Source organism: Mauremys mutica, chromosome 22, assembly GCF_020497125.1.
Source record: "Mauremys mutica isolate MM-2020 ecotype Southern chromosome 22, ASM2049712v1, whole genome shotgun sequence".
Lineage (NCBI taxonomy): Eukaryota > Metazoa > Chordata > Testudines > Geoemydidae > Mauremys > Mauremys mutica.
The window spans coordinates 3,185,744-3,209,024 of NC_059093.1; the positions used below are offsets into that span (position 1 = coordinate 3,185,744).

Here is a 23,281-nt window from a genome sequence, read left to right on the forward strand (position 1 = left end):
ACAACTGTGCTAAAGACTTGCTCCATTTCTTTCTCTGCCCAGTAAAGCAGAACCCCTGGACCTCATTTCTAACCAGCAGCCAACACCATCTGTCTGCAGGTCCTAAGGCTTTGTACTCTCATGCCTCTGGAGCTCCCAACCAGTTTTCACCTTCATAAATATTTAAAGCTTCAGCAGTCTTATTCTGGGGATCTAATGGAAGTACGACACCAAAAATCAATTGTTCCTTTCTTCGCAAAAACTTCTGAGCTGCCTGCTTTAATCGGCCCAAGTGTGATGTTTTATCAATCAAGTCTGTTAAGAATCTGTTTCTTTCAGCAATCAAAACTTTGCTTCAGTCTTTTTGCCCAACTTGAAATGCCGTCCTTGAGCTGCAACGGGCCCCGCACATTAAATACACTTGGAAACATGAAAGCTGTGCGTGTGCATGCTGCCAAGCGCCGTCCCATGGGAGTGCCTGTGAAATATCTGTTTGCTGTCACACAAAGGGACGATTCATTTCTTGGAGTTCATTTGAGAAACAGGAGGAGTCGGGGGGATGGGTGAAGGAAAACACATCAAGTCTCATTGTGTTTGTCTGTCTCAGAAATTGGCTAGGACTTGGGCAGAATTTAGAGAGGACTTGATGGGGAAGGTAAGTCTCCAGCAGCCACATACACTCCTCCTCACTCCCCACAAGCAAGCTATACTGCTGTAGCCACTGGATGTTTGTTTTATGAGGATCCAAGCTTGGCATAGGTCTTCCCCACTGCTAGTCAGGAATACAGGAAAGTGCTATAAGGACAGCCCCGAAGTATTTAGTCTTGTCAACCTTGTCGGTGTTATGTATAACAAGTGAGATCGGGGGGTCATCTATTTCCCAGAAGGCAACCCATCCCAATGATGCAACCCTGAAGGTGGTGTTAGGCCAGCCGTAGAACTTGGCACATGTATAAGCATGTTAAGACTAAGTCCTGTATCAGTCCTCTATCTTTCTGAGGAGTGACTAAAGCCACCACATGGTCTTCGATCCACTGCACCAGGGCTCCTTAAAGTAGCCAAGGTTTATGGGCAGGATCGTAGTAGCCCAATTCTGCTTGGCGTTGTCACCAAGGGGTCCCTGCCATGCGCAGGGATTAAAGAAGCTGCAGCCCCAGAAGCTAAAGGTGTTTCCTGGCAGGGAGTACCTGATGGACAGTGCGAGGTTGAGAGTAAACAAAACTCATCCATGGAGCTTGCCGACATCTTTGGAACTGTCAACTTATCCATATCCTCTCTTCTGTAGGCCCATCTTGATCGAAATCATCTTCTATACATGGGTGTCTATTTCTTGTTTAGTATCAGAGGGGTAGCCGTGTTAGTCTGGTTCTGTAGAAGCCGCAAAGAATCCTGTGGCACCTTATAGACTAACAGACGTTTTGCAGCATGAGCTTTCGTGGGTGAATACCCACTTCTTCGGATTTCTTGTTTGGCCACCTGGGAGCATGGGCTGCAGCAGTTGGCCTGACGCAGAAGTACTTGAAGGAACCAGTTCTGCACCTGAGCCAGAAACAGATGTGGTGCTGATGCAGATTCCATCTATGCTCACGCCTGCTAGCCTGTCTTCACCACCCACAATCATTGAGGACCCATGGCTCTTGCCATGGAAGATTCTCCTTCTGTGCCCTGGGGAGTCCACTTATTGGCCAGAATCTAAGGTCCCCAACCCTAGTTACTTTTAGCTTATTAAATGAATACGAAGGTCAAGTTTTCCAGCCAGATTCTCAGCTGAAATAGGTCTGTTGACTCATGTATGCCAAACTTCACCAGGTGATCTGGCTTCTAAGGAACAATATAGGTTATTAGGCCTAGTTGAAAAAAATGCATTAATCTTGTGGGGAACATTTTCCCTTTTTTGTATTTTTTTCTTCAAAAATTTGAAACGCTCTAGCCTTTTCTGGCCAACTCCAGCTTCCCACCACCCCATCATCTGGCACATGCCCTGCTCTGATATGCTATGATTAGCTAAGCAGATAGAGCCAAATTCACATTTGTGACTAGGACTCAGCTGTCTGTCAAGCTCCTATCAGAGGGGAGAGAATGCACATGTAAAAAAAACCAATGAAACAGGGATTTTCAACATGTCTGAGGTATCTTGGGGCTAGTTCATCCCTCCACTGACTCCCCTAGGAGTTACACAAAGGGTTAACTCTGTCTGGCTCTTTTCTACATTCTGTCTGGGGGACTTCTCTGAAAGTAGGTGGAGTCACAGGACCCAGTTCCTTCCTGCATTAAAGGGCCAGACCATCTTATGCCTTTTTTCCTTGATTCCCAGAGTACATGAAACAAGGCTGGGAATTAGATTTTCTACTGATCTGGAAGAGGTGTGTTTCAAACACAACACCCGATGAAAGGATGCCAATTTATGGCACCGTGCAATAAAAGTAAGTTCCCTGCATGGCCCAGTGATTTACAATGAAGTACCCACAGACCAGATGGAGAGCTCAGGCCACTGTGTGCAACAGCCACTGGCTACTTGTCACTGTTGTTCACACTGTTCATCTCAGGAAGACCAGCGCTGACCTAAGGAGTTCACGGAGCGCTTTGCACTTCTCCATGGCTCATAATCAAGTGCTCCTGGAGGTGGGAGAGGAGGGCAGGGATTATAAATAAGAGAAGTAGCACTGGGAGAAGGCTAACTATTGACCATCCCTTGAACGCCACCTTGCTCTTGGCTTCCCCAGAGGGAAAGGCGAGAGAAGGTGTGAAAGGAGGGTGGGTGTAAATATATCAAATGGAGCGTTGTCACAGCCTGGAATTATTAACCTAGCAGATGAGTAGCTAAACGTGAAGCTAGGTTGACTGGCCTCAATGTAAATGATTTCTGTTTTGAGCTGGGCTTTTGCCAGATGGTAGCAAAAGCAAAACGAAAACGTGCCCCCAGCACAGGGATGAGTTGGGAGGAACCAATCATCATAACTTACAAAGGTTATTTTGCCTGCTGCTGCAGCCTATACGTTCCAATGGCCCATTCAGAAAAGCAATAGGAGTGATAGATTCTCAAACCATAAGCTCTGTCTTACTTGCTGATAAAGCTTGAAGTTAATGGTTATGGCCTGGAAATAGGAAATGCTTTAGCGCAATATGCTCCATGTTCATGGCTTATTTTTAACGCCTTATTGTTTTAGAGCAAGGGTCTAACTTAACTCCCTGAAAACCCCACACAGCTAGCTATGAGCCTGCTCCATGGCCCACTGAAGTCAATGGAAATATTGGACCAGCCCCTAATGGATCAACTCACATGTCTTGCTGCTGGCAAATTAAAAATGACTTCTGAGCACTTGGCTTAGCCCCTTGGATTGTGCCTCACTTGGCCGTGCCTCCAGCTGTCCCTGGTGGCTGGCTGGCTGCACCTGCCTCACCACAAGGGCTGCCCAAAACATGGGGCTCAGTGGAGGGCTACAATCTCGTTAGCTTCCTCTTCGATCCCTTCCTAGGGCTGGGTTTGTCTTACACTCTCTCTTCCTCCTGGGCTGCAGTCCCGGCAGCGCCACGCCGGTCTTTACACAGTTACTGTGAATGAGATAAACTTCGGTCATTTATCACAAAGACACTTTGCAACCAGCCATGTTCGCTCAAGTCACTGCCATAGGAGAGAAGACCACACACCCCCATATGATTTGCTTTTCATTGTAATGCAGCAGCCTCTGCATTAAGACTCTGCAAGAAGAGGGCATGGAAATGAAGCCCATGCAAGCCTGCTCAGCTATTTCTCCATAGGCAAATCCTGCCACCAACCAACCACGAAGGGGAGCTTTACACATTTCTAAGAACAGTCCCCCCATTTTTTCTTTAGTCTGACCTCACATCATGAGCCTCTGAGTTTCTCCTTGAAAGGAAAATTGCCTCAGGCCTAGTATGGTCCTAGGGCTGATTACTGGTTAAACATCCTTGTCCAAGCAGTGGAGGTCTCTCCAGTAGCAAAACCAGCCAGAATATCTGTCACAGTTCAGGGAAACTGTACCTGTATTTCCCCCTCTGTGGTTCACCAAGGGCCCACACTCTAGGCTCCTCAGCCATCAGAATTCCTTGCCTACACTGATATGCCCAGCAAGCCTGACTGCCTAAACAAGCCAGCATCTGTGCTTTGCTTTCTCTGAAGTCTATGAACATCTAATTGCCTGCACTTACAGGTTAGCAGAGCTCTGTACAAGCAAGTACATTTATTCTTACAGTAAAAGCATTAGAGAAAACCCATTAAAAGCAATATCAGAACCTACATGCATGCTACAAAGCTTGCCAGAGGTCACTCCCAACTCCAATCTCAGGCTTTAAGTTTTCCCCTTGGTTACAGATTCATAACTGTCTCAGATTCAGAGCCAGAATAGCCATGAATAGCTCAATCTTTCCTTTATACAGCTTGGAGCCTTTGATCTTGAGACTCCAGGAACCCCACAGATTCAGGTGCAAGTTTATAGAGAGTAGCACTATCTGGTAAATAGCAGACAATGGTACTCTCCCCGGGGCTTAGCTGCAAAAGGCTGGGTTTTTGCATAAGCAGAGATGGGAAATTTGCTTTCACCTCCCCAGGCAAACCACATGACACTGTGTCCCAAAAGTCTATTCTTGTCTGGCATCATTCAGTACAGTCCTTTGAAGTTCAGGATTCACATCCCTCTGCCCCCTAGAGTATTCACATCGACCCACAATAACACAGAACCTTTGCATTTAATGGATTCCAAAGACACAAACTTAATTCACACTGTTTTTCAAGGATGTTGCAGAAAATTGTCATTTGTCACAATGAGTCCTGAATGTCCTGGGCCAGCTTCATCACTGTGTTAACTGCCCTCATGTGAAGGGGTGTGGAATGCAACCATTGCCGTTTGGTAGGACTTTATACTGGCTTTGCACAGGTATATATTAATGCGTATTGCTCTCCGGCCTTCTCCTATTCAGTAGTTTCTATGGAGAGCCCATCCCCCAGAACCAATTTCCACAAGGAATCGGATGTGCAGAGAGGGGCTGATGTGTGACTTGGTCCACCCATAAATTCCCAAACCTTCCACCCTGCAAGTTAAACAGATGGTGACCCCATTCGTATCTCCTGCACCAATGCTCCGTCCTTTTTCTTCCCCAAACTTGTGTTTTTAATGATGCTTGTTCCAAAGCTGTTTTCTTGCTGTGTTTCTTTCCATCTGTCTCCTTCTTTCAGTCCAATTAGTGTCTTGTTGATATTTCTGCGAATCTAAGTGATCTTTCATTTGACCTCTGACCTTCAGGTTTCTCTTTCATGCCCTTATAAGGAGCTATCTGACAAGTTGGTTCATTTCATCTTTACTCACGGCCAGAACCGTCTGGAGTTCTCTGAAGTGTTGTTGCTATCGCCAAAGTAAGAAGCGTTTTAGAAAAAGGAAGCACCTTAATTAAAGCTCATTAAAAAAAGAAAGATTTTTTTCTTTTTGGGTAATTAATAGTCTTTTCTATGAGTTTGTTACATACACCAGTGAGGTGGGGAATGCAGGTAGAGTCATAATAGTGGACTTGTAGAATAACAGCTGTTACATGATTTCATCTGATGCACAAAGCAGACTAATAGAATATGTGAAGGGGAAAATAGAGGGTCTGATTCTCCGCAGCCTTGCAGCTTGTGATGTAATTCACAGCACAAAACATTACTGCCCGAATGGTAATGAGAGACACTCGTTTTGTACAGGTGTCAATGACAGCACAATATGCAGGGCAATGGAGAAGCAGGCCCAAGGGTCAGTTCTCCTGTGGCAGCTTCTCTTTTTGCCATTATCTACACTGCTACAGCTTGCATGTGTGTAAAGCTCCCATTATTTAAGGATCCCAAACAGAGGAAAGAGGCACAGCTTGGGTGACAGGAAAAGAAGGGCCCAGAGAAAAGACAGCATGACTGAGCTGGGGACACCACATTGGACTACATGCTTCTGCTACAGCCACTCTGCATTGACTCTGGGCCCTTCTTTTCCTGTTCCCCACAGCTGTGCCTGTCATTCCTCTGTCACAAGCTGTGCAGTGGTGCAGCCATCAGTAATTGCTGCAACATGGAAAGTAGTTAGGGAATCAGTACAGAGCAGCTACTGTGCCAGGTCAAACTCCCAGCACTGCACTTGTAAAAGCAGTTCAGTTGGACAGGTGCTCACTGGCATTTGAATAGTACCAGCAAGCAGCGAGTTCCCCAATCCTCCTTCCCCCAGCCCTCCTTCCCTTTCTTTACACATCAAAGCATCTCCAGCACACTGCCGTACATGACCCACTTTTGAATCAGAAGCATGCACTGTTTGAAAGCTCATAATACCCGCTGTAATCCCAGATGATCAAAGAGTCCCACATTCACCCAGAGGTATAAGATAGAGAGATATAGCTATGAAAAACCCTGAGAGGCTGATAGGGAAAGGTGCTCTGGGCAGGGAACAGTATAATGAACCCTCTCCAAAGCAGATTGAGAACTCGTTATTGCTGCTTTGTCCAAGATGCACAATATGGGGAAAGTTCCCCCCACAACAGTCTGTCATTCTGGAGACCTGGGCTCGAGTGAGATGAGAGCCCATCAGAAGAAACCCCTCCACACAAAAAGGACGTGGAATTTTCCACAAGTGAGGAAGGCACATTGTCTCAGTTCCCTGCTGATGTGAGGCTGGTGAGGAGTTTGGAAGAGGGCTGGCCCTTTGGCACTATGGAACCTTCCCCCAGTGACCTTGTGCTTAGTTCAGTTTCAGAGAGGTCAGTTTCCAAGGGCTGCTGGAGTCTGGGAAAGGAGGAGGAGAAGGAGGGCAAAAGAGAAATATTGAGCTATCATGTGTCAGAACAAGGGAGGGGATCTGCCAGACCGTCCAGACCTTCCCAGCCGAGTTGAAATTAAGGATTGCTTTTAAACTAGCACCGTTGTTCCTGAGCCAAATTTGAGGAACCATTAATGTCCCACTTGAAACATACTGTAGTGAAATGAGACAAGTATCGGGCCAGTCTCAGCTGGAGTAAAGTGGCATCAATCCCCTGAAGGCCATGCAGCTATGCAATTTTACACCAGCTGAGGAGCTGGCCTATTGAATGCTCAGTAGACCAAGGGATTGAGTGGCTCAGGAGACTGGTGCTTGGGCTTTTTCTACTTTCAGATCTAGCCCAGCCAACCTAGGCTGAAAACATTCAAAAGTCATTCCTCTAACAGCTGTCCAGTGGTTTGCCCAAGATGGCTTAGTGAGTTTTAGTCCACTGCATAATGCAATATTTCCTTAACTTTCAAAAGCTGAGCCCACACTTCAGGAAAAACAAACAATTTTCCCTTCCTTCCCACTCCCCTACCACCTCACCATGTATTGTTATTGGCTCACACATCTCAACACTGGTGTAGAGCTTCAGAATATGATCATCCTTCTTTCTTACATGCTTTGGTGAACAGTGATGCAGTTAACAATGTTGATATTTAAAGTATCATTAGCATCTGAAATGAATGGGACAATTCACATCTCAGAGATACTGTTTCAGGCTTTCTGCAAACCCACGCAGACACTGCTGCATCAGTTATATTTGCTTTATATTATGAAGGTTTTTTTTTTTAAAAACACCAACAGGTAGACACTTAATTACCAACAAAACTCTAGATAACAATTGAAGCCATTCTGACTCCCAGGTAGTTGTCCAGCACTCCTCCCAGAGAGCAGGGGACAGCCCAGACTTCAATATACACTGGCCTAATGGACAGGTTTCTATGTCATAAAATCTAGTATCCCAAGTAGCACTGATTGTCCTCCTTGCCACTAAACTTAGCAGAGAGATGAAGAATTTGGTTTTAATGGAGGCCAACCTCCCCTGACACCCTTCTAAGTCAGGGTTGAGTCACATGGGCAGGGCACAGTGTGTGGGGAAAGCTACCACTTAACTGTTCCTTCTGCCAAAGGAAGGACTCCAGACCAATTTCTGAATTTCTCCCTCCAGGCATATTTTCTCTGCCTAATTCAATTTGTTCCCATTAGCAGCAATAATATTTAATTTTTTCCATAATGCAAGGACAAGTGAGCACTCGATAGAATTAAAAGGCAATACATTTAAAATGAATAAAAGGAAACTTATAATAAATAATTAACCTGTGAAACTCACGTGTGCAGGATATTATTCTGGAAAGTAGTAAGAATCAAGAAAGGACTGTGCATAATAAGAGTAGCATCTGGAGTAACTCTCAAAAGAATAAAAACTAGATAGGCCAGTCTCTGCTCTGCTAAGCTGAGACCGTGTTCAAGATGTGGATGTAGATTTAAACTTTCCTGAAGTTTGAGGACTTGTCTGGATGCTGGATTTTGTTTCAGGGCTCATCTCTACTCAACACTTGAAATTAAAAGTGTTCTGAGTAAGTAACAATGGATCAAATTGTGAAGTCCTTAGCTAAAGTAAAAACGTAACGCATACAAGGCATAGCACCCTACCTACTACTGCCAATCTGTCCCACTGATGTCAGTGAGATCATACACATTAGCCAACAAAGTGTTGGCATGATGGGTTCCTTAACACTGACTCAACTCCCACCCATTGATTTCAAAGGGAATTTTGCCTAAGAAATGTGAAAAGAAAAAACTAAATAAAAGCTCCTTTGTAAAGGTAACATCAGCTATCTAATTAATGCAGCATGCCCCCACTGACCAGAGTGAAGAAACCTTCAAGCCAAAATTTGATGAGGATGTCCCAGGGATAGGAGATTAGTGAGAATCTGGACCATGATTGGCTCTCTGATTTTCATCGGAGCTCTGATATCAGTACAGAGACTAGATTAAAAAACCTATTTCTTACCTACCTTATTCTCTGCATTATTTTCAGTTTTGTCCTCCCGCCCCCGAGGATAATGTTACTTATTGATGTGACTAGAATAGAGTATAATAGCAATAACCTGTATTTATGTAGTGCGTTTCATGCTAAAGTGCCCCAAAGTGCTTTCCAAATGTAGAATACACAGAATCATAGAATCATAGAATTCAAGATCAGAAGGGACCATTATGATCATCTAGTCTGACCTCCTGCAAGATGCAGGCCACATTAGCCGATCTACCCACTCTTTTAGCAAGCGACCCCTGCCCCATGCTTCGGAGGAAGGCGAAAAACCTCCAGGGACACTGCCAATCTGCCCTGGAGGAAAATTCCTTCCCGACCCCAAATATGGCGGTCAGCTGAACCCCGAGCATGCGGGCAAGACTCTCCAGCCATACCCTCTGAAAGAGGTTAAGAATATCATATCATTGACCCAATTTGACCCAATTAAGTACCAGTTTGGCACTTAATTGACCTATTGACTAAGCCCGTTATCCTATTATACCATCTCCTCCATAAACTTATCTAGCTTGATCTTAAAGTCATGGAGGTCCTTCGCCCCTACTGTTACCACTCTCGGGTGAGGGTAGCAGCTTGTTAGAAGCTTGCAACATTGCATTATATTGTCATCATATCATTTATTATGCCATTGCTGTTTGAAACTGTGGGGGTCATTTCTGTGGGAAGCACAATGACCCCAGATGGAATTTCATTGATGAAGTTTTGTTGATGTGTTCTGAATTCAGGGAAAGTATGTTTCTGTTCCATACATGGGGGCTAGGGCTTAAGCTCATACACTGCATCAGCAGTGTAACTCCATTAACTTCTATGGAGCTGCACCATTTGTACCCGCTGAGGATCTGACTGCTACTGTACATATCTGTCCACACATGCATAGACATCTTCTACCCTTTGTCTGTGTCTTGTAGAGCCTCTGAGGCATGGGCTGTTTCAGTGAGAACCTTTAGGCATCCATTGTAATATCAGCATTAACTAACAAAGGATACACACACGCATGTATGGTACTGAGTTCAACCACAAGCTGATTATTGCTTCACACTAATAGTTAAGTGGATTCCAAAACCAGCAGTAAATTGGCCCAAAATGAAGCCTTGAGAATTGGCTCATTTAGCATATGATAAAATCTGCAATGGAGAAAGATTTGTCTGCATTGCTTCTCCGCCCTCCGCCCCACTACCCCTAATTTGGATTCATTTCCCCCTTAAAGAATGATCACATTATTATATTATCACATTATGCAAACCAAATATCACAAAAAGACTGATAGTTAACAAACAGACTGCTAGATTAGGGCTTGCCTGTGGGATTCAGCCTCAGCCAGCCTACTTATCTGCCTCTGATCAGGGCAACATATCTTTATCATTCAGCAGAGTGAAGCAACATACTAGGGTCCCACAGGAGCCCAGCAGCATTTCAATTACATACCTATTTTTTTTTATTGCTCTGCTGAAGTAATGCGAGTCCCAAGCTCCAAACTGCTAAATATTTGTTGAAGTCAGAGACAAATATGGGCTAATTACAGAGTAAAGCAGAGTCCAAATGTACATTCCAGCATCAGAGCACAATGTCAATTCTGAAACCTTGGTAAGTATTCAGAGACTATATTTTTCTCTGGACTTTTCCTAATTGCTGTGCACTTTTTATCACGATGGGATATAAAACAATCCTGCCTACAACGCACAGGGGGCTTTTAGAGGTGAAGAGCATTTGGATTTGTGTGCTGAGCTGGAGTGAATTCTGAGCACAGTCCTGCAGATATATGTAAAAACTGTCCCTTTTGCTTTCCTAAGCCATGGCCCTTCCTGAGTGCACAGTAACCCTACTGCTCCTGGTGTCCCAATCTACTCAAGTCCCATGTTGCTATATTGGCAACTGACTCAAGTATTTACATAAGGTGCAAGGAGTCCATGGCAGATGCTCTTAGGCAAGGGGTAGGGTTAGAGGAATTCACCCTCTAGCTCTGTCAAGGGTGCATATTACACACATTTGTTTTACCTACTCACCCCATCCCCTGCTCCTTGTTTGTAGTTACAGCTGATCCTTGACAGATCATCACACAACCTGCTCAGCTCCAAACCGCTTCCTGCTGTGCACCCATAATATACAGATTGGAAGTAACTTCACTCCAGAGAGCCAATTAGTGCAAATATAGGCCTGGTAATTACAACATGATAAGATCCTTGCTGCTGATATCCCTGGGCAGATAAGGCACCAGGAAGCACTTTCAACACAACCTCAATGGGAAGTTATTATTAGGGGAATGTGGTGAAACAGCCTCCAGCACAGTCCCCATAGTAACTAGGCAAACTGGACAAAAGAACCCCAGCTGTACCCTGGCTGCCTACTTCCGGACAATGCAAGATCCTTGGGCACACCTGTGATTGTCCAGCATTGGATAGCTCCATTCCCATCCTTCAGTGCTGACCACTGCATGGGCCCACGAAATCTGGAGCTTCCATCTCCTGCCTGGCTTATCCTCTGCAATGAGCAGGCCTGAGTGGGCTTGTTCACTGGTCTGCTTGGGTACGTGCCATGATCTTTGGGAATTTAAAAGTGAATCAGGAGGATTCATATGATGTCTAACTCTAGCAATGGCTAAGGCTATTTCTACACTACCATTTATGTCAGCAAAACTTACTTTGCTCAAGGGTGTGAATATTGCACCCCTCGAACGACATAAGAGCTTCTCCCACCAACATAACTACCACTGCTCATTGGGGATGGATGAAGGATGTCTACGGGAGCCCTCTCTCCCATCAGCCTCGAGCGAGAGACCTTACAGTGGTGCAGCTGCATTGCTACAGTTGTGCTGCTGTAAGCTCTCTAGTGTGGACATAGCCTAAGGGCAGACCTACATTATGGCAGCGTGAAGAGTACAGACACTGCCCACCCAGCACGGGTGTCAATAGCTGCCTAGACAGTGAGGTGCTGCTTAGGCAAGTGGCCTACAGCCACACCAGAACCCCAGGATATGGATCCCACAGACACAGCCACCTCTCCACTGCTATTTTCGCAGCATAGCATCCTGCCGTAGGTGTACATGGATGCAGCCTGCCTTGCCCTGCAGCACGTCTCCCAGCCCCGCTCCACCCCGCAAGTGTGCTGGGTATGGGGCCGGACCGTGGGGGACTGAGGTTGCTTTAAGCCACCTTTGCAGTTCCCATATTTTAGGGCCAGGCCTGGCAAATTAGGGTTGCTCTAACATATTATTTGCCCCCTATGCAGGGCTTGGAGCAGGGAGTTCAGAGCCCTTGTGGCCACCTAAACCTGATGGGGGCCCTCTGCATAGGCACAAATCTCACTCCCAGGCCCTGTAAGCTGCCAGAGTGCCCAGAGGGAGCATAGGAGTTAATTCTCAGTGACACTAGACACGCTGTGCCATTATGGCCCCTGGGACGGCATACACAGGTGACAGCATACTCGGAGCTCATTGCCTTACAGCAAAAATAAGGCTTTGTTCCTGTCTGAGGATCTCCAAGTCCTTTGCAAGGCATAACAGATGTCTACTCACTGCAGCCTTGGGTGGCAAGGGGAGATTGTTATCCTCACATTACAGTAACAGGATTGTAACCCAACTTGGTTAAGGAAACATAAGGGGCCGAAGCCCTTTATCACACACCAATGTAAGTCAGGAGTAAGTCGATTGAGGTCACTCAGTGTAAAACCAGCGTGCATGAGAGGGGACGGCCTCAGGAAACCTAAGCATGAACTCAGGTAGATGACCACCTGTCCTGGGGCTTGCCTTCAAGGGCCCCATCTTGTCCCTGCCAAAGGGCTGATTACACACAGACAATGCTGACTAAAGATGAGGTCTGGGCAGTGGCTTCCCTGGAGGAGGATCTCTTCCTGTGTGGAATCTCACTCACTCAGAGTGGGTACAAAGCAACTTGATCAAGACCCTGATCCGACATCCATGGATGGCTGTGGGAAGGATGCCATTGACTTCACTAGAGAAGTAGGACTGGCTTCAACCCTGGACTGAGTGATCACTAGTGGTTAGTGCAGTGGGCTGCTAGCACTCCGGATTCCTGAGTTCTATTCCTGGATTTGACAGGGACTTATGTTGCCTTAAGGCAAGACTGCCTCAGTTTCCTTGTCTGTAGAAGGGAAAACAGTGATGCCCCCAAATAGTGAGGCTTCATTCATTAACAATTATGAATGTGTTAGGTACGTTATTTTCCACCTGAGGCTCCCAAGGACAGCTCACTCCAGCACTTTGTTGGGCTCTGCCATTAATAATAAAATGCAGAGTGATGTGACTGCTGCATAGTATTTCAATGATGTTAAATTAAAAAGTGAGCCCCTGAGAGCTTATAATCTGAACAAGGCAGACCTAGAACATGAAGCCAAGCAAAAGAAAAGAGAGAGAGTCCTAGTCTATAGCTAGGGGTCATAGGATATTTTGTAGTAGAGCGAAGGAGGGGAAGTCAGCTGCATCGCTATCCCTGCACTTCCCTAGCATTATGGTTTGTGTTTTCACTGTGCTTGAAGTGCGTGGATTTAGCCAACCCGTTAGAGTAATTGTTATAAAATTAGAAGCTGTATAATGCTAGGAACATAGTAGTAAAAGATTCTAAACCTCCCTGATGGTTCTGGTTGTTTAATGTCTGCCTATGGCTTAATTACATCATCAATTCCATTAAATAATGTAGTAACTAACCAGGATCTAATGAACACATAGCAAAGAATAAATTGAACTTAGAGTGTAACTTATATCCCTTTACAGAAAGAAAAGGGGGAACAAAGATTCAATTTCTGCTAAGTAAAAAACCAACCCATAGCAACAGATTCCTCATGAATTAAATGAAACAATGTCAGTGCCATTTAAGGAGAAGGCAGTAGCTTCTTCCAGCAAGGGAGACAAGGGCAGCGCACACAGCTCTCAGCAATCACCCATAATAAACCTGGCACATGCCTGAGATTCCTGGGACATCACTCCACATTGCCCTAACAAACAGACAGTGGGAATGTAGAGAACAGACTCTGGACCCACCATCCCAAATGAAGTCACCAGGGCTGCAGAACCTCTGAAAAAACAGGCCCAAGGGGTCTCCAGCTGGGCCCCTAAAAATAGGGGCACCTGCAATCGGTGGGCCCTTTTGGAAATTAGTAACATTATGGTAGTGCCTAGAGATCAGGACCCCACTGTGCTGGGTGCGACACACAGACACAGCAAGAGACAGTCCCTGCCCTGAAGAACTTTATCCTCCTACCATTTGTCTGTGTAGACTCTAAAGAGGCAAAATGACTTGCTGGAGGTCAGTGCAGAGGCAGGAATAGAATCCAAGTATCCTGAGTCCCAGTCTAGTGCAAGCTCCACTAGACCATGCTACCTCTCTGCTTTCATTCGTTGGGCTTTAATCCAGGGCTAGAAATTTCTTGTCTGAGAGGAGGCTCTTTTAGAGCTGGATTCCCCAGCCTGTGATCCCCTGGCTGCTCAGCAGCATGTGCTCAGAATTGCTTTAAGATCAGTGAGGCAAGTGGGTGGCAGGCAGTGCAGCACAGACTGATGACTCATGAGCAGCTGAAAGGCAGCGAGGAGGAGGAGAAGGAGGAAAGGCAGAGGCTGTAGAGGAAAGAAGAGCTGTTAGTCGTTATGGAGGAGAGAACAGAAAGAGCAGGTCAAACCAGAGGCAGGAGAGGGAAAGTGCCAGCACCATGTCATCCCAGGGCTTTCCAATAAGAAGCTGTCAAATGGAGGCACATACAAAATTCAAATGTTTGTCCCCCCTTGTTAATCGGTGGGAATGTGCCTGAATAACATTGTCTCCCTCTCCTTTGAGCCATAGGGCCCAGTTAAGAGCTTCCCATATTCACATAAACTGCCTGTTGGTTCACACCAACCCTGTGGCCTGTTGGTTCAGCTACATGGGATATGGTGAAACTGATGGCCCCCACACATGTGCATCCAGCTGATGCAGCCCTGGGATCCTTGTGTGACAAGCTCCCCTGCCTTTCTGTGGCTCCCAGGGGGCCCAAAGAACTTGCCAGATAGAGAGGAGGGTGCAGCACGTGAGGCCTGGCATCTGACCCGCAGTCCCCTTAGACATTCTACTTGCAAGTTGCTGATCTAGGCAGGGCATCCACAGGGGTGTGAAGCAGCATCTTCAGCTACCTATTGGAAGTACTGCACATGTTCCCCCAGGGTTAGCCTTGGACTTCCAGCTATATGCACCCATGTTCCCACCCACACCAGCAATCCCCCTTCAGCTGTGCCATCCCACCCTTCTTCCTGCCAATCTAGGCTCAGGATTCTTGCTGCCTCTGCACCTTCTCCCACATTCACACACCCTTAAAGGACAGCGGAAGTCAGGCCCATGGAAGTCCAGCCAGACATTGCTGAAGGTTAATCCTTTCACTGAAGAGGTCAGATGATCTCCTCAGCCACATAATCCCAATGGCCCTGCATGGTAAGTACAGCCCCACAGTCCTCCGGGATTGGACCCTTTCCTCTGGACCTGGAAGGACAATTGTGCACCCACCTCACCAGCAGGTTAACAGATTCAGAGCCCAGCAGCTCACTGCCACATCTGGAAATGCTCTGAGTAACAGAAGGAAAAGGAATTTAAGGCAGTGTGGGTTTCTTGTTTGTCTGTACTCTTCCCCCCGCCCCCTTTATTTCAGAGCCACTAAATCTCATTTCAAACCACTGCCAGCCGGCCCATGCATGTTGTTACTGGGGAGTTAGAATCATCATCAACCATCATGGGGCAAACTGACAACCCAGAGCTGTCTACCTGCCTGGCAGCCCTTCAAATGCAGGGCTAGTCAGACTCAGTGACCAAAAGCCAGGCCACAGAACAATCAGATGGTAATTTTTTGAAATACGAGGGCAGTTCAGTACAACTCTATGTCAAACACCATTAGCACAGGTGGCCCCATTGTTGGCCATACACAAGGTAGCTTTACCAGGACAGTCTTGCTGCCCTGGGATCTTCTTTCAGGGCATCCCATTTCACTAAGGTATTTGTGTTATTTAAACTACAAAATGTTACTTCAAGACTTAGTGGCACTGAGCAGAATTTGCTTTGTGGTTATCAGGAGCAAACAGACCAGTGGAATGAGAGTCCAATGTAATGTAGCCAACAGAGTCAGCACTGTCAGAGCTGTTACTTTGCTCAGAGTGAACAATGGCAACACTTGATTAGTGTTCTGTGATGAACTCATTTACACACCTGGGCTTGTCTACATAAGAACATTGCACTGGTATAACTCAAGCTGGGTATTTAAACTGATAGTTACATTGGTGCAAAAGGCCACAAAGACACTTATTTTTGGTGTAAGTGGATTATTTTAGCTTACTTTGATTAGGAACACATTTAACTAAACCAAAATATAAGCCACTCATATATAAGCCAGAGCCTCCTGCCACACTTAAAACTGATATAGTTAAACCAGTACAAAATTGATTCAACTGCAACTTTCTCATGTAGACAAATCTAAGCAACTGAAAAATATTCTCCACTCCAAGAAATATGTTCACTGTTGACTCTCAAAAGATTTATTTGTTTTGTTGTCTTTTTATGATTTTGTCATCTTAAGATGTCACCACAAAAGTATCTTAATTTTTGTTTTTGTTTTTAAAACACTTGAGTCACCCAGCTTGGACTGGACATGTCATGAAGACCAAATCTCCCCCCGCCCCCTTTGAGGCTATCCCTGTATCTCAGGGGTTGTGGCTATTATCAATACACAGTAACAGTGCTGGTAGGGCAGCATGTTGAAAGCCTCACTCTGGGGCTGTCAATACAGGATCTTTCATTAGTACTAACATGCCTTAAATGATAAAGCATAAGCAGAGCTAATTAAGCTGTGATGCTGGAAAGCAGGCTCAGCTGAAGTCTTCAGTCCCCAAAACCACATACATTTGCAAATTCTCATGTTTTACTGCTCATTCGTCCCTTCCATCTTGGTCATTTCCACAGTCCTCCATCTGTTGGCCTCTTACACTCCATTCTGCCTGCTCCCAGGCTCTTTCTGGACTGACAATATTTTTTCCTTTAACCAAGTTTAAATAATTGTCACATTTGCTGACAGCTACAAGTCTCAGACAGCTGAGTGCACCACATTGGCATGTGTAGAAAAACTCACTCAGCCCCATGCTCTGCCTCCCCTCCCCCCCAAAAGGGAGCCAGGCTTGGGGACAGCCCGGAGTCTTTGGGATATTGGATCAAGAGCAAGATTGGTTTAAACCAAAGTTCTTATAGCTCCAATTTTAATCCTGATTTAAATAATCTATTTTAATCTTATTTTGCATTGTATTTTCTAGTTATTTTCCTAAAAGAAAAGTGGATTCTCATTAAAATATGTAGATTTGCAACTAAATATAGCCTTTCCATTAAATTTGGGACTTTTTGCTAATCAAGAGATAACATTGTCTATATACATTAATGTAAGCAATTATATAGCTTACTATGCATTTATTCTTTTTATATTTGTATCATGCTAGACAATGGTGAATGATGAACTGCTTATTTACTAGACAATTTTTATTTGTGATTTATATCAATCTCTAAGTGAAATTTGAAATTCAATGAAAGATGCATAACACAGCATTTGTATTATTTTAATTAGTTAACTAGAACTACCTTAAATGTGCTGGGTAAACAAGACACATGTTTTAGAGAACATTTTGTATTTAAAACTGAGTTATTAAACTACTATTACCTGTAGTTAGTGAATTGAACTTATTTTTACTGGTCTCCATGTGCTTCAAGATTTTAGAATTAGTAGAGATCATCCTTTCACACTTAATTTTTATTCCTAGTTCGGAAGAGGAAAGCAAGCTTTCTTGCTTCAACTCCCAGTTGGCTGCTTAACTTTGAATAACTAATTACACTGAACTAGCTCAAACTGAAATGAAAAATATTCTCTCAACCTGCAGAAGAAGCTACTACTATGAAAAGCTGGTTTAGTGCTTCAACAAACTGATTCCAGGTGCTTAGACAAGGACTTCCACCAATTCAGTGGTCTGTTTTGTTCAGAACTTCAGCAGCAAAAATGTGTTGCTTGCCTTTTTTTGTTTAATTTAAATAAGGGTAATAGGTTATAGCAAGTTTAGGCCTTAATATTAGTTACAATTTCAAAATTGGTTTTAAATGGGTTTATTTTAAAAGAAAATTGTATTTAAATTTAAAAAGGTGATTTGGATTGATTTTTATCCACCCTGATCAAGGGGCTACAATTAGCAACTCTGATCATCCTCACCTTCACTACTCTACTCCCCAAAACTTGGATCTTGGAAACTGGGGAGCTACAAGGTGAGAGAAGAAATGTAACTGCATGGATGTTCTCATTTCATTCCAACTCTCACAGAAATGCACTGAATGTAACCCCTCCAAAAACACAATCCAGAGCGACAGCTGGAAATTAGAAGGCTCTGAGACTTTCTGAGCTCCCTAATAAGCCTATTGCACAGGAAAACAAATTGCCTCAGCCTCTCTTTACATCTTCCAAACTTTTTCCCACTAAGCACCTACTGCTATAGGTGGCTTGCTAGTGAACACAGAGGCCCAGATCACTCCCTCATTCAAGGAATCCCACAGGATGGAGCTATGGGAGAAAAACCTTGGCATGGCTCCCCTTTGGAGAGTGTTTTCTTGATTCTGCCAGAAGCCAGCCATGCACCCCTTTAGAAAGCCATCTATCTGTCCCTCAAACCCTACCCATCTCTCAAGATATGCCACAGACCCCATGATCAGGGAGAGATCCACCCACAGATCCAGGGATACTAGAGCCCAGAGCTAGGAAGATAAATCCCTCAATTATTCTCGCAGAGCAGCCCCAGAAGAGTTTTGGCTTCCAAGACAATCACTTTAGGAGCAAGGAATAGATAAGGCCCCGTATACAGAGTCTGAAGCTTAGTCACTCACAGTAAAGAGGAGGGACTTGCACTGCAAGTCAATGGCAGAGTCAGGAATAGAACCCAGTGCCCAGAATACTAATCCAGTGCCCTGTCCCCGAGACCATACTCCCTCCCATGCCAGCCTAAGCAACAGCTAGTGCAAGCTCAACCCCTGCAAACATCATGGCTCAGATTCTGTGGGCCTCTCAGAAAAGCAGTGTTATGACAATGCTGACACTCCCTAAATGGCCTGGACAGAAGCATTCCACCCACCCTGCTGTTTCTATGTTATAGAATATCCTTCTTTAAATGCATCCCTATAATAAGCTGGAGAGGTGGCAAGCAAACAGCAGTGACTGACATGAGGGGCTGATTGCTTGTATGGAGCTGCTGAAAGGGGTCCTGACATTTTAAGTGCTCATAAGAGTGAAGGATGACAGTCTGAGACAATGAGACACTTCCTTTCCCCGGCTCTCCAGCTATTAACAAGCGCTTGGGAGTCCAAGGCTGCTGCATCCTTTTGTCCTGCCCCACACTGTTTATTTGCTTTCTCTCTTTTGGGGAGTTGGGGGCATGCTTCTTCAGCTATTTACATTGGACCCTATACAGTTTGCACTCCAAAAATTTCATTAGACACTTGGAATCTAACCAAAACGGAGCCTGTTGCTGGAATTCGGTTTCCAAAAGCTGCCCTTCTCCTTTCCAGCCAGTATATTCTGCTGTCCCTACACCATGGCAAGGGGGGTAATGGATGCACAAAGCACCCATTGGTGCCCCTGCAATACAGCCATGTTGTGGGTGTTCCAGGTGGGGGCCAGGAGTAAAGGTATCTCCTCACCCCAATGATTCCCTGCTGCACACATTTGTACAGGACTATGTAACTACCTGGATCCCAACAGGGCCCACCTCCCACAAGTGCCCTCTTCTGATCAGGTGTGTCAGCACTTCTCTGTTTTTGGTGACCCTTCTGGCAGTTTCTCTGGTAGTATCTAGTGACCCACCTTCTGGCCAAGTCAAACAGACCCCTTCTTGGGCATTAGTCCAACAAAATATTTAAGTACTCTTGGCCATGGTAGGGGTTGTGCCCCCAGGACTTTCTCCCTGGAGACTCTCCACTCATTATGGTCTGTTTTGGCCCCAGCTCACCAGCTGGGCTTCTTAAGACTTCAGATCCCCTTCTGGTGGTTTATCACTGTCCAATTGTAGGCTACTTCTGCAGCAGCCTATGGGGGGTGGGAAGGAGAGACCCAGGCCCACCCACTACTCCAGGTCCCAGCCCAGGGACCCTAAGAATAGCAGCCATGTGCTGCAGCCCCAGCCTTCACCAATATTTCACCTTACCTCAGGGCTCCTCTGTGTTCAGGCCCAGAAGCCAGCCAGGAGCTCTCATTCCCCGCGAGCACTGAGCTGCCTATGGTGCTGCAGTTCCCTTGGCTAGTCAGGAACACCAGCTATACTCTTCTGGCACCAGCACTGCAGCTCCTTTTATACTAGCCTGAACCCACTGATTGGCTAGCCCTTTGCAGCCTCCCCCTGATTGGCTGCTTTCCTGCACAGTCTCTCTAGGCCCTTTGGAGGACTTAGCTCCATTGCTTCTTTCCTAGGATGGGTGTGGCAGGACCCTGAGTCTTACAGCAGGGGGCCTCTGGGCCAGTCTACCCTATTACAGGCTATGTGAGCAGGGTTTGGTTAGGGCAGCTCTCAGGTTGCTCTAACTTTGTCCAGTGGTTGATCCAGCCCCCGTGATCCCTAGAACAGGGGAGGTGCAAAACCTAGTCGCTGTGCCAGGCTTTGTGCCAGTGCAGGGATGAATTGCCCTCCAAAACTTTGAAATAATCTGGGTGGAGACTTAGTCAGAACAGGGCTTGGAATAAGGTGAAGTGGGATGGGATAGGAAGGAAGATCCAGGTGCATTTGGACACATCTTCTACAGTGAGCCAGGGGACACTGAGGTCATTGTACCATTGGTCAGCAGTATCTGGGTTTAGGGATACCCAACAAGACCTAGTCAATAGCGGACACTTTGGGGAACTAACTAGCCCTGGTTGATATGAAGGCAGGGACAGATGATATTTTCCAAGTCGATACAAGTCTCCTGATATGGTTCAGGGTCTGATCTGAGCCCCAGTCAACCTTCTCTCTCTCCTCCTGTGTCCCTAATGGCAAAGTCATGTAACATGATAACAATGTTTTTCTCTCCTCTCTGCCACCACTAGCCAAGGCTCCCAAAGCACTTTATGAGCTTCCTGGGTCAATTAAGCTTTAAGATCACTGTATGGTAGGCAGTGCTTAGACCTCACTTACAAATGGACAAAGTGAGGCAAAGACAGGTGAACTGACCAGCACAAGATCACCCATCGAGGCAGTGACAGAGCTGGGACTAGAACTCACCTCACTTCTTTGAATAGTAGGAGAGATTTGAGTAGGGGCACATGGTGAATCTTTGAACTCTAGGCTGCCCCTGGCTACATGGCTCAGTGATTCATTTGAATTCCTGAGCTGAAAGCCAATGCACTTACCTACATTAAGCCAAGCAAGGAGACAAACAAAAAACACACTTATACTGCACCTTACCAGTTTCTCTTCTGTCAGTAGCACCCCTGTGAGATAAACAAGCATTGTCACAGCTGTATTGCAGAAGGGACCTCCCAAAGGTCATGGGAGTCCAGTGGGAAAGTCTGGGAATAGAACCGAAGAAGCCTCAGCTCCTAAGCTGCTGCTTTAACCACAACACAAACTTGTTCCCTGAGCTAGAGGTGGAACTCAAGAGTCTAGAATCCCTGGCACTTGCTCTAATGACAGAATACCTCCTAGAGCCAGGTGGAGAATCTAGGACTTTTGCTCCCAGAGCCCTGCTCTAACCACTAGGCTTTGACAGATACTGGTTTTACACATACACCTGGCCTCACCTCCTCTGCCTTTTCAAGTCAGGTTCCATCAGTTTGTCTCCACAGCTTTATCCCTGCCCTGCAGCAATTGGCTGGATCTTTTTACTCTGATTCAATTACACATAAAATAAGGGCATTGCAAACAGAAAATTACACGCTGCCATAATTGAATTCTTCTTTAGATGTTCTCTTTCTAAAACCTTGCAGTGGCAATGAAATAGATTGTCCTGCATCAAAGCCAGATCCAAAATCCATGCAGTGCCCCCACTGAGTGTTGGCCCTATCCTAACCACCTGCTGCCAAATCCTGCAAAGGGCTCTGCTCCGGGTTTCCATGGTGTAAAGCCTGAGAATACATTGGATTTCACCCGCCTTTGGGAGGAGTAGGGTCCTCGTTCTAACTCCCTAACTGAGCATCTCCTCTTCTTTTCACTCAGCTAGAGCAGTAACACTAAGATTCCCAAAGCATGTCAATCAATGAGCCTGGGCTAACTCCCGTAACTGGAGACCAAAGACCATTCAAACAAATACAAGGGGAAGATGAAATTGTTCTCTCTCTCTGTCATGTATATATATATATATATATAAAATAAAGACATTAGAAATGTTTCTTTGCCTGAAAGTTTTGCTTTGTTTCTGATGCCTTTCAAAAATAAGCGTTTTCTGGCTTTGAAGGTCTTATTCTGGGGACATTTCCTTTTAAAATAAATAAATAATCTATGCCATCTCTTCCTAGTCTCAGGGTGACATGAACGACTGATTTCTATGCAATGTTGCGAGTGCCTTTCAGGAACACAATGGCAGGTTCTTTGACAATGTCATATGTCTATTCAAAACAACCCGCACGCCACTCAGAGACCCACACATTTGCACAGTGCTTGTTCTCCTTGCGATAAGCCATGTTAGATTTTTTTCCTTTCTATTTGAAAAAATAATTCTGGTCTTTTAAATCCTAGGCTTTTTTATTTTTTCTTCTTCTTTCCAGACAATAGGACCTGTCCTGCTATGATTCATTATGTGATTTTGAGTTATAACAATTCAACAGACAGAGAAGATCGTGGTGGGGGTGGGTAGCAGAAAGAGGTATTGGGCTGGAGATGCTACTGCTTCATGGGCTAGAAAACAAGCAAGCTGTAAAAGTGGAAGTTGCTGAGAAATCCCACCTTTGCAGTTCCACAAAAACTTATATCCGTCCTCTTCTAAACGTTAGGAACCTTTGGATTCTAAAATGTCCATCTCCGGGGTGAAGCCCAAAACATGATGCAGAATCTGAGGAAACCCCATGAGCTTGGAGAATACTTGAATTCATATCCAGTGCCAAACTTGATGGTTCAAACCCAAGTCTACTTCTACACCGATACATCCCTCCAGGAAAGGATGTAACAGTATCTGGAAGCCCCCATTGGCTGGTGCTGGGACGATGTCATTTCCAGAACCACGTACTTCGAATGGGAGGGTTTTGGATGCATAACTGAGTGCAGGCATGCAACATTTATTTCACTCCCTTAGCAGAGCCTGGTTTTATGTAGTAAATAACAATGAAACCAAATCAGCCTCAGCTTCATTTTCTATTAAACGAGTACATGCTTGAAGAACCGCAAGTATAGTGTTACACCGACATTAGTACATAAAGAGCTGGAAGAATGAGCAGATACTAATAAATTACTTAGAGAATTGACAGGTGTTTTTTTTCCTACTTTAAAACAAATTAAAAATATGCCAGCCTCTTTCTTTGCTCTCGTTCTGTC

At 45.3% G+C, this 23,281-nt stretch overlaps 1 long non-coding RNA gene across 4 annotated transcripts in view; it reads right to left on the reverse strand.

Moving 5' to 3' along the window:
- Positions 1-20,092, reverse strand: part of LOC123354760 — a 99,409-nt gene extending 79,317 nt beyond the window's left edge. For all 4 annotated transcript variants that reach the window (XR_006574864.1, XR_006574868.1, XR_006574867.1 and 1 more), the window contains exon 1: positions 19,988-20,092. This is a non-coding gene — a long non-coding RNA (uncharacterized LOC123354760). The remainder of the gene's footprint in view (positions 1-19,987) is intronic.
- Positions 20,093-23,281: the final 3,189 nt, after the last annotated feature.